The sequence below is a fragment of the Staurois parvus genome, unplaced genomic scaffold (assembly GCF_062004578.1).
Source record: "Staurois parvus isolate SC_StPar_1 unplaced genomic scaffold, SC_StPar_1.0 ptg000062l, whole genome shotgun sequence".
NCBI classification, from domain to species: Eukaryota; Metazoa; Chordata; class Amphibia; order Anura; family Ranidae; genus Staurois; species Staurois parvus.
Genome location: NW_028317858.1, coordinates 156,226 through 169,072, shown reverse-complemented (window position 1 = coordinate 169,072; position 12,847 = coordinate 156,226).

Below are 12,847 nucleotides of genomic sequence, written 5' to 3'. Positions count from 1 at the left end.
TCAATTATTTCTAGCCTACTCCTATTAATTTGAATGATCATGAAGTTTGTAAACTTATGTTGTGAAGATCATCACATATACAGTTGCAAGAAAAAGTATGTGAACCCCTTGGGATTACGTGGAGTTTTGCATGAATTGGGCATAAAATGTGCTCTGAACGTCATCTAAGTCACAACAATAGAAGAACACAGTCTGCTGAACATAATACTATACAAACATTAGATATTGCATGGTTTAATTGCACATAACATGTAAACATTCACAGTGCAGGGAGGAAAAAGTATGTAAGGCCCTAGCTTAATGACTTCTCCCAGAGCTAATTGGAGCCAGGAGTGAGCCAACCTTGACTCCAATCAGTGTGATGATATTGGACGTGTTGCTGACAGCTGTCCTGCCCTTAAAAAACACACACCTGTTTTGGGTTTACTGGTTTCAAGAAGCACCGTCTGATGTGAACCATGCCTCGCAGAAAAGAGCTCTCAGAAGACCTACGATCAAGAATTGTTGATTTGCATGAAGCTGGAAAGGGTTACAAAAGTATCTCCAAAAGCCTTGATGCTCATGTGTCCACGGTAAGACAGACTGTCTACAAAATGGAGAAAGTTTAGCACTGTTGCTACTCTCATAATGAAATAATTACTTGTGAGCCACCTGGAGTTATCCTACTCTATTATTTAATCAATTTCATATAAAAAATGTGTGAGACTCTTATAGTGTTTACTGATTTGTTAATTGTGTGCTTAAATAAATATTTATTAAATATTAGATCGCTAGGCACTAATTACACCCTCTCTAGGTGTGTGAATATAAACTATGAATTCCAATGTTGTACCGCGCTCCAATATTATCAACCTTTAGTGATTATGTGAATCTCTTAATATACCACCTATAATCCAATCATTACTTACATCTATGATACTTAAATATGCAATTAATATAAATATGTAAATTAAATCATTTTATAAATATAAAAAAATAAATCTGTATCAAAAATTAAATGTGAATAAAATGAAAATTAATGAAAAATTAATAAAAAATGAAAATGTCAGCTTAGTGGTAGGGTTTCTCGATTCAAGCGCAGGAGATTGCATTTATTCATTAATAACCTCAACCAAACGTTTCCTGTAGTTGCAGATCAGACCTGCACAACGATCTGGAGTAATTTTGGACCACTCCTCTTCACAAAACTGTTTCAGTGTAGCAATATTCTTGGGATGTCTGGTGTGAATCGCTCTCTTAAGGTCATGCCACAGCATTTCAATCGGGTTGAGGTCAGGACTCTGACTGGGTCACTCCAGAAGGTGTATTCTGTGCTGTTGCAGCCATTGTTTTGTTGAATTACTTGTATGCTTTGGGTCATTGTCCTTTTGCATCACCCATCCTCTGCGAAGCTTCAGTTGGCGGACAGATGGTCATACGTTTTCCTGCAAAATGTCTTGATAAACTCTGGAATTCATTTTCCCATCAATGACAACAATCTGTCCAGGCCCTGAGGCAGCAAAGCAGCCCTAAACCATGATGCTCCCTCCGCCATGTTTTACAGTGGGGATGAGGTTTTGATGTTGGTGTGCTGTGCCTTTTTTTTCTCCACACATAGTGTTGTGTGTTCTTACCAAACAACTCAATCTTGGTTTCATCTGTCCACAGTATATTTTGCCAGTAGTGCTGTGGAACATCCAGGTGCTCTTTTGAAAACTTAAAACGTGCTGCAATATTCTTTTTGGACAGCAATGGCTTCCTCCGTGGTGTCCTCCCATGTACTCCATTCTTGTTTAATGTTTTCCTTATTGTAGATGTGTCAACAAAAATGTTTGCATGTGTCAGAGATTTCTGTAGGACTTTAGCTGACACTCTGGGATTCTTCTTTACCTGATGCAGCATTCTGCGCTGTGCTCTTGCAGTCATTTTTACAGGACGACCACGCCTAGGGAGAGTAGCAACAGTGAATTCCAATGTTGTACCGCGCTCCAATATTATCAACCTTTAGTGATTATGTGAATCTCTTAATATACCACCTATAATCCAATCATTACTTACATCTATGATACTTAAATATGCAATTAATATAAATATGTAAATTAAATAATTTTATAAATATAAAAAAATAAATCTGTATCAAAAATTAAATGTGAATAAAATGAAAATTAATGAAAAATTAATAAAAAATGAAAATGTCAATTATATATACATAAAAAGAAATTAAAAAATTAAAAAATGGGAATGTCAATACTTTTCTTTGAAATTGAGATGGTGTTGTTATTCAATTTAATTAATGTGATAAGTCTGTGTTCGCAGCTTGAACCTCTCTCTCCTGTCTCCTCTCCTCTCTCCTCAGCACAGCCTTCTCAATTGTGCTTTCTTCACTGGCTGCTTTATTTATTCCTCCATATACGGAACATGCAGAGAAGGGAAAAGAAACAGAGTGTCTTATCCGGGATATAAATGATTTATTGCTCTTTGATCTCCCACTCACATTGTGTAAATATAAATAGCGCTTTGCATACAATGTATCCAGATCGTGCTTCAGACAGCCTGGCTGGTGTGTTTGCTTTCAGTAAATATACTCGCCGTTCCTCTGTGGATGCGTGATGACGTCACCGCCCCTCCCCTACGCGTTACGCTACAGGGACTCGTAGCTTCCTCTGGGGGATGTAGTTTTGCATGCCATCATGCACAGAGGCTATTTATATCCTGCCGGCGCCATTTTTGCTATGATTTATTAACTATTCATTACTCCTCCATTACTTTGGAGTCCAGACTGTATCTCAATATTATTCATTTTATATATACAAAGTGCGCATCATCATCCTCCGGCTGTATACTTAATGCTTTCATCCACACCCCTCACAATCTGGATTACAATCTTATATTTGATCACCAACATTAAATTATAATCAGTCTATCTATATTATCCACAAGTTATATTATGTTAAACCCTTTAGTTTCTAAAATTGAACTTATATTTATTATTTACCATACTTTATTTATTCAGACTTTTTATTCTTAAAAATATATACTTCTTAAACATATACCCTAAATTCAATTTAAATCAAATATAAAAATGAATTTGGGTAAATAAAATCCCGTATAGCTATACAAAAAATCAATATAAAAAATCAATAATAATAAAAAGTATAAAATTTAATAGAATTAAATAAAAATTAGAGGATTAAAAGAATTAAATAAAAATTAGAGGATTAAAAAAATGAAATAAAATTATAATAAAATTAAATAAAAATAAAAATAAATATGCAAATCAAAAAAAAAAAAAAATGTAAAATAAGAATAAAAATAAAATTAAATAAAAATAAAAATTAAAAATTAACAGAATTAAAAATAATTAATAATATTTCTAAATAAAAATAAAAATATTTTTATTTATCTATTTAATAAAATTCTTTCAGTTTAATATTATGCGAACTTAATAGCTTAAGTAATACTTTGAAATTATTGTACATGCTATTCAATACTTAGTATCTTTATCATTAATCTTTCTATTTTCCCCTTATTTTGTTCTATATTTAAAAATCGCTCAAGAAACAAGCTAGATCAAATTCCTTGTTTAATCCCAACGGATGCAAGGAATTCATTTGATATATCCACTGGGATTCTTTCTTACTTATTTCTCTAATGAGATTATCTCCTCTCCAGTGTGCCTTGTGCTTTTCAATTCCCCAAAATTCTAGGCCTTCTGTTTTTTGTTCATGATATAGTTTGAAGTGTAATGATACATTATGATATTTATAACCTTTTGAAATGTTCCGAACATGCTCCTTTATTCTCTCTTTTAGCATGCGTTTTGTTCTTCCTATATAGATTTTATTGCACGGACATTTCAATGCATATATTACCCCCTTGGTGTCACATGATATGAATTGTTTAATCTTAAATGTTTTACCATTTATCAAATTGGTGAAATGCGTTCTTTTTCTGGGGTTATTTTTTGTTCTGATACAACTATAACACCTTCCACACTTATAAAATCCAATTTCCTGAAAAAAAGTAAGTGAATTTTGTTTAGGTGGATTTAATATGTTCTTCACTATCTTGTCTCTGATATTAGGGGCTTTTTTATAAATGAATCTTGGGTTTTCGGGGATACTATCTTTTAGATCTTTAGCTTTAATATGTCCCAATGTTTATTTATTATTCTTTGCACATCTTTATATTGCTTATTGTACGGCATTATAATAGTCATAACATTGTCCATACTATTGTTATTCTGACTTTTTTTTAGTAATATTCTTCTATCTAGTACTCCTACCCTATCTCTTTCTTCCACTATATATTCTTTTTTGTACCCTTTATTAATGAATCTCTTTATGAGGATGTCACTCTGTTCCTGGTAATCAATATCATGTGTACAGTTTCGTCTCAGTCTCATAAACTGCCCTCTGGGTATGTTCTTTATCCATGCTTTATGATGGCAACTATGGGTGGGTATATATGAATTTCTATCTGTATTTTTAAAGTAATTTTTTGTAGAAATTTTTGATCCCTCTTTCACTAGCCATATATCCAAAAAATTGATGGTTTTATCGCTGCTATTCCAGCTGAGTGATATATTTTGATCATTATTGTTTAATTCCATATAGAATTGCGCTAGTGACGTTTCATTTCCTTTCCATACTAGAATTATGTCATCTATATATCTATAGTATGCTATAAGTTCTTGTTTGTGATTTTTGAATATTGTGTCTTCCTCCCATTGCGCCATATATAAATTTGCTATGCTGGGGGCAAAACGTGCCCCCATCGCTACTCCTTTGGTTTGCAGATAATACTTATTATTATACCAGAAGAAGTTGTGTTTGAGACAAAATGTTAGGCACTTAATAAGGTATTTTTCTGTTTTTTATGCAAATCCGAATACTTTTCTAATGCCCACTTTGCTGCTTCAATAGCCCCATCATGGTCTATATTTGTGTACAATGAGGCGACATCCGCTGTACTTAATATGCTATCATCAGTGAGTGTTAGATTTTGCATTAATTGAATTATATGCCTGGTGTCTTTCAAATATGCCTTCGTTTGTACCACTAATGGTTGCAAATATTGATCTATATATTCTCCCATCCTTGCCGTTAAAGAATCTATCCCATTTATTATAGGTCTAATTGGGGGATTCACAGGATTTTTATGGATCTTAGGTATTGAGTATATTACGGGTAGTTTACATACTGTTGGTACTAAATACTTAGTTTCTTTTTCATTCAATATATGCTTTTTATTACCATAATTTACTAACTTTATTAACTCTTTTTTATACTCTTTATTTGGATTATTCTTAAGTACTTGATATGTACTTTCATCTTTTAACATATCTTCCATAGATTGTTCATAAAATGTTTTGGACAGTATGACTATACCTCCCCCCTTATCTGCCGGCCTAATAACTATGTTTTTTCTCTCCTTAAGGTTTTTAATTCCTTTGTCAAGGTTCAAGGTGTCTTCAATTGTTCTAAATCTTTTGTTACTAGTTTTTTGAATGTTGTTATATATGTATTATCGCTAGATTTGGGGTTGAAAACAGATTTGTTTTTAAGATCGCTGTGTTGATACTTTAATATTTTGGCCTCTTGATTGTATTCTATCGGATTTTGAGCATAATATTTTTTAATATTTAATTTTCTTATAAATTTCTGTAAACTTATGTACATTTCAAATTTGTTCAATCCTTTATTAGGAGCATACTTCAAGCCCTGATCTAATGCGTATATTTCTTCTTGTTTTAGGGGTGTTCCACTTAGATTAAAAATGCCTTCCCCTTTTAATCTCTCCTTCTCTTTTTGTTTGTGTTTTCTTCCTCCTCTATTTCCCCTCTTTCTACAGTGTTTTGATTTGCTTCTGCTAGATTTTGATTCCACTCTAAAAAAGGGTTTGGTAAAGGCGTATATGATTCCTCTGATTCTAATGGGGAATACCTATTTTGTATAGGAACTTTGAATGATTGTGGTGTATTTCTTATCTGGTTGTTATTTACATATTCTGATGTATATGTGTTTGTGTTGTCATTCCTGTATTCACTTCTGTAATTTGGCCCATAATTTCTACCTTGATTGTAATAATTTTGGCCTTGGTGATAGTAATTTTGATGCCCTCTATGGTTATAACCTCTATTTCTATTTCTATAGTATGGTCTACCTCTTGGCTGTTGGTATGGTGGTGGGCCTCTGTTTTGGTAATAATATGGTGTTTGACCCCTATAATCATTATTAGGATGTTGTATGTAACTCTTATTATTGTTATGTTCTTCTCTCACCTGTTGTGATATGGGTAGTTTTTTTAATTGTGGTGGTGGGACCATTTGTTCTTGTTGCTGCACCAGTATCTTTTTTGGTTGTATTTTGGGTGTATGTTGACGTACTTCTTTAGATGAATTATTGACAAAATTAATAGTTTTTTTAGTTGTCAATTTATTGTTCTTTTGATTCTTGGCTGGAGTACTGTCTGTCGATTTCAATCCTTCTGTCATATCAGGTTGTTGCCATTTATATATTTGTTTCAAATTATATTCTTGCATTACTTTTTGGTATTTTTTCTTTTTCCTATTCTGGATCTCCACATCTTTATTCTTCACATTTTTTCCTAATTCTGTCATGTATTTATTAAAGTCTGGATGTTCTTTATGTGTTTCCACTTTCTCTCTATATTCCTTTAATATATTTTCTATCTTGCGCATTTTTCTCTGCCTTCTTTTTATCAGGAATAATATCAGTTCCATACTCTTCTCACTAAAGAAGTTGAACCATTCTATCACATCATCCTCCTCCAACAATCCATCAGCTATGGGTATCTCCCATCTCAGTTTTTTAGGTATAATTTTTTCTTTCAAATATTTTTCTAAGGTTGTCATATCCCACCATACATTTAATTTCTTCTCCATAATGTGTGTGATTTTCCTAAATAAGTTGTGTATATTAATATCTATTTTCTCTTCTCCTTGAAAAACATTATCTATATCAATGTGTCTATTTTCTAAAAAATTGAAAACCTCCATTGTGTCTACAAACAAATATGTGAGATATTGAATACAATTATAATGAAATAATTACTTGTGAGCCACCTGGAGTTATCCTACTCTATTATTTAATCAATTTCATATAAAAAATGTGTGAAACTCTTATAGTGTTTACTGATTTGTTAATTGTGTGCTTAAATAAATATTTATTAAATATTAGATCGCTAGGCACTAATTACACCCTCTCTAGGTGTGTGAATATAAACTATGAATTCCAATGTTGTACCGCGCTCCAATATTATCAACCTTTAGTGATTATGTGAATCTCTTAATATACCACCTATAATCCAATACTTAGATACTAAGTATTGAATAGCATGTACAATAATTTCAAAGTATTACTTAAGCTATTAAGTTCGCATAATATTAAACTGAAAGAATTTTATTAAATAGATAAATAAAAATATTTTTATTTTTATTTAGAAATATTATTAATTATTTTTAATTCTGTTAATTTTTAATTTTTATTTTTATTTAATTTTATTTTTATTCTTATTTTAATTTTTTTTTTTTTTTTCGATTTGCATATTTATTTTTATTTTTATTTAATTTTAATCCTCTAAATTTTATTTAATTCTTTTAATCCTCTAATTTTTATTTAATTCTATTAAATTTTATACTTTTTATTATTATTGATTTTTTATATTGATTTTTTGTATAGCTATACGGGATTTTATTTACCCAAATTCATTTTTATATTTGATTTAAATTGAATTTAGGGTATATGTTTAAGAAGTATATATTTTTAAGAATAAAAAGTCTGAATAAATAAAGTATGGTAAATAATAAATATAAGTTCAATTTTAGAAACTAAAGGGTTTAACATAATATAACTTGTGGATAATATAGATAGACTGATTATAATTTAATGTTGGTGATCAAATATAAGATTGTAATCCAGATTGTGAGGGGTGTGGATGAAAGCATTAAGTATACAGCCGGAGGATGATGATGCGCACTTTGTATATATAAAATGAATAATATTGAGATACAGTCTGGACTCCAAAGTAATGGAGGAGTAATGAATAGTTAATAAATCATAGCAAAAATGGCGCCGGCAGGATATAAATAGCCTCTGTGCATGATGGCATGCAAAACTACATCCCCCAGAGGAAGCTACGAGTCCCTGTAGCGTAACGCGTAGGGGAGGGGCGGTGACGTCATCACGCATCCACAGAGGAACGGCGAGTATATTTACTGAAAGCAAACACACCAGCCAGGCTGTCTGAAGCACGATCTGGATACATTGTATGCAAAGCGCTATTTATATTTACACAATGTGAGTGGGAGATCAAAGAGCAATAAATCATTTATATCCCGGATAAGACACTCTGTTTCTTTTCCCTTCTCTGCATGTTCCGTATATGGAGGAATAAATAAAGCAGCCAGTGAAGAAAGCACAATTGAGAAGGCTGTGCTGAGGAGAGAGGAGAGGAGACAGGAGAGAGAGGTTCAAGCTGCGAACACAGACTTATCACATTAATTAAATTGAATAACAACACCATCTCAATTTCAAAGAAAAGTATTGACATTCCCATTTTTTAATTTTTTAATTTCTTTTTATGTATATATAATTGACATTTTCATTTTTTATTAATTTTTCATTAATTTTCATTTTATTCACATTTAATTTTTGATACAGATTTATTTTTTTATATTTATAAAATTATTTAATTTACATATTTATATTAATTGCATATTTAAGTATCATAGATGTAAGTAATGATTGGATTATAGGTGGTATATTAAGAGATTCACATAATCACTAAAGGTTGATAATATTGGAGCGCGGTACAACATTGGAATTCACTGTTGCTACTCTCCCTAGGCGTGGTCGTCCTGTAAAAATGACTGCAAGAGCACAGCGCAGAATGCTGCATCAGGTAAAGAAGAATCCCAGAGTGTCAGCTAAAGTCCTACAGAAATCTCTGACACATGCAAACATTTTTGTTGACACATCTACAATAAGGAAAACATTAAACAAGAATGGAGTACATGGGAGGACACCACGGAGGAAGCCATTGCTGTCCAAAAAGAATATTGCAGCACGTTTTAAGTTTTCAAAAGAGCACCTGGATGTTCCACAGCACTACTGGCAAAATATACTGTGGACAGATGAAACCAAGATTGAGTTGTTTGGTAAGAACACACAACACTATGTGTGGAGAAAAAAAAGGCACAGCACACCAACATCAAAACCTCATCCCCACTGTAAAACATGGCGGAGGGAGCATCATGGTTTAGGGCTGCTTTGCTGCCTCAGGGCCTGGACAGATTGTTGTCATTGATGGGAAAATGAATTCCAGAGTTTATCAAGACATTTTGCAGGAAAACGTATGACCATCTGTCCGCCAACTGAAGCTTCGCAGAGGATGGGTGATGCAAAAGGACAATGACCCAAAGCATACAAGTAATTCAACAAAACAATGGCTGCAACAGCACAGAATACACCTTCTGGAGTGACCCAGTCAGAGTCCTGACCTCAACCCGATTGAAATGCTGTGGCATGACCTTAAGAGAGCGATTCACACCAGACATCCCAAGAATATTGCTACACTGAAACAGTTTTGTGAAGAGGAGTGGTCCAAAATTACTCCAGATCGTTGTGCAGGTCTGATCTGCAACTACAGGAAACGTTTGGTTGAGGTTATTAATGAATAAATGCAATCTCCTGCGCTTGAATCGAGAAACCCTACCACTAAGCTGCTAACACCCCCCTTCAACCATAAAGTGTAAATAAACAATAAATAATGGAGCAGCGCTGAATAAATACTAAATCAATATAAAATCAAACTAATTAAAATCCATAGATAAACATACTTTAGTGAAAAACAGGTGTATCAATAATTAGTGCTCACACATATAATCAAAAAAATAACCCCAACACTAGGATCATATTAAGTGAATAACATAATTTGTGCATGTGTATAAAACACTCTGTAAAATAATTCAATATATATATATATACACATATACACGCATATACATATATATATCCACTGCAAACAAAATCCACACAATGTCCCAGTAATGTAAATATAAATATAAATCCGTGCTCCACAGCAATGACTGGCGTGTAAATATTGTGAATTCAGTGCCCACAACTCGTGAATCCAAAACCTTCCAAAGTGGCCCCTCACCTCCCAATAGTGACCACAAAGGCCAGCTCGCTTTTGGGTAAGAAACTCTTTCCCAGGAACAATCTCGTCACCACCAGATGGACCCTCCTGGATATTCACAGGCCTTTATCCTCCTGAGTACTCCACTCCCCTGGTACTTGTATCAGTAGTTCACCCACACAGGATCATGATAAAAACAGATAGAGATCCTCCATAGTTTAAATCAGTATTTATTGAATAGATAAATCAAAGAAATCCTACTCACATGTCCCACAGCAACATCAGGCATTTCCCCATATTATGGGTGCATGTGCATGGTTCCGGGTGTATAAAGATGGCCCCCACACCGGAAATGACGTCACCACGTACCGGACATCCTGTCACCGCGTACAGACGCGTTGCGTCACGATAATCACGTGACTTCTTCAGGGTATCCAATATATATTCAATAAATACTGATTTGCACTATGGAGGATCTCTATCTGGAGTTATGGGAGAGGGAATACTGTAGATTTGTGTAAGATTGTAAGCTGTTGTGCTGCACCACAGGATAGCCCATACCGTACACCCATACACTGATTCCTGCACTTTTAGGGTAATAACAGGTAAGGTGTGGCAGCTTATTTGTGCCAGCCAGTAGGTAAATTACTTCACTTTCTACCTTCATCCATCAGAAGGCACTGTGCTGTGCAGCACAAGGGTCTCAGCCTTTGGGCTGGGTGTATGTTAATTTATTGTATGTTTCCAGCATTTGTGGTTCTGGTTATTTGCCACATCTAAGTAAAATTCTGTTGTGGCAAAAGCTGGTGTTGGGGTTGCTTCACTGTATCCTGGGGAGCCCACCCCAGTCCCCGGCTTTCATGTAGGCACTGCCTTGCCACACATTTCACAGAACCTGTCTTTTGAACTACAAAGTAGTTGACAGGAGGAGTTTGAAGATGCAGAGTCAGTACAGGAATCACAGCTTGCAGACAGTAAGGTACCATAGGATATGTAGTCTTTAGATATTAAAAGAAAACAGCAGAGGAAAGGCTGCAAAGAATGCAAGGAATCAAGAAGGTTGTGGAAAGAGATGACCAGCAGGTAGGCAGCACTCACAACATGAAAGGAGATTTTTCAAGAAGCTTATTTTGGATTGTCAAATATAACTATTGCTTGTATTACAATGCTAATAATATAAACTGAAAGTGTGACAAAATTAGGCAAGATCTCAGGAGCTGGATTTCAAATTCATTTTCATGATTCAGGAAGAACTGTATCTCCAAAATGAACCTTCTGCCAAGACTACTATATCTTTACCAAACCCTTCCCATCAGGATCCCAAAGACATTTCTTAAGCAGGTTTGTGAAGTACATGGCACAACCCGAAAAGAGAAGGGGTATGGCTTTAATGACTCAAATATCACATGGCTGGAGATTTGGGCTGGTATGAACACGGTCCTGACAACTCAAGCAATGAACAACCAATATATCTCCTAGATGTCCTCCATTGCTTAAATAGGAGATTCTTACATTTTTAGTAGCTTTCTATGCCTGGTATAACAAAGATTTTGGAACTAGGTAAAAGAGTTTTTTTAGACAGATATCCAGTTGGTTGAAGACAGAGATGAAACACATAAGCCTCTCATCATTAGGGGAAATTTGGGGATCTCTTACCTTGCTTAGTGCAGCACTGTGCAAGCTTTTTCAGGAACCTTAAGTGTTACCAGGCCCACTTTCAACCCTCTTCTTCCCCCCTTTTTCCTCTATACCCTCCCACACTTATAAAAAATAAAGAATTTAAAAAAGAATACATGTGAAGATGTATATTTGTAGGCAGCCTCTGCTGATACCTCCCAATGAAAAGAACAGCCTGGCTGTCAAGGTGTGGTTTCAAAGCTACTGTCCTTGAATATGGAATATATATGTATGGAATGGAGATATAGAATGTCATGGTTTTTTAGAATTTAATTTCCTACATGTATATTTACTGTAAATTGGTTGTAAAGGCAAAAAGTTTTTTTATTCCTTAATGCATTCTCTGCATTAAGGTAAAAACACCATACAATAGCACTGCCCCCCTAACACTTTCCTGACTCCTGTAGCGATCCAGCATTGTACCCGGCTTGAGCTCTTTTCTCCCCTCTTTCTACTTTCACAAGCTTCACTGAGAGTAGTAGAAGTCATTGGCTTCTACTGCTGTCAGTAAAATCATGTGAGGAGGGAGCAGGGGGAAGGGGAAAGCTGTCAGATATGGATTAATGCACTGGATAGCAGCAGCATGGTACAGTAGTCATGCCAGTTGAAAGTGCATTTTGATGACAGAAATATGTCTCCTTGTTGCTATCTCACATTCGCTACACCAGTTAGTTTGGTCGGCGACACAGTGTGCATGTGTAGTAGTCACCTTTCTGTATGTCAGTAGGTGGAACGGTTTATTTCAATAGAGTTTATTTGCAGCTCCAGTTATTCTAGTTAACCCTGTTCCTTCTGGTCTGTGATTATATAGCTAGATTATATTATATAGCTATTATTCTGTGATTATATAGCTAGCTCAGGAATCAGAAATCATCATAGACTAGAGCCAGGTTAGGCATCTGATGGCCCACGGGTAATTAGAGGTCCAGTTGCATGGCAGATTAAAAGCTACTAGGGATTAAGACACAGAGTAGATAGGCTGACTCCGAGTTCCACGTTCACACTACGATTTCTGCTGGTGAGAAGTGGC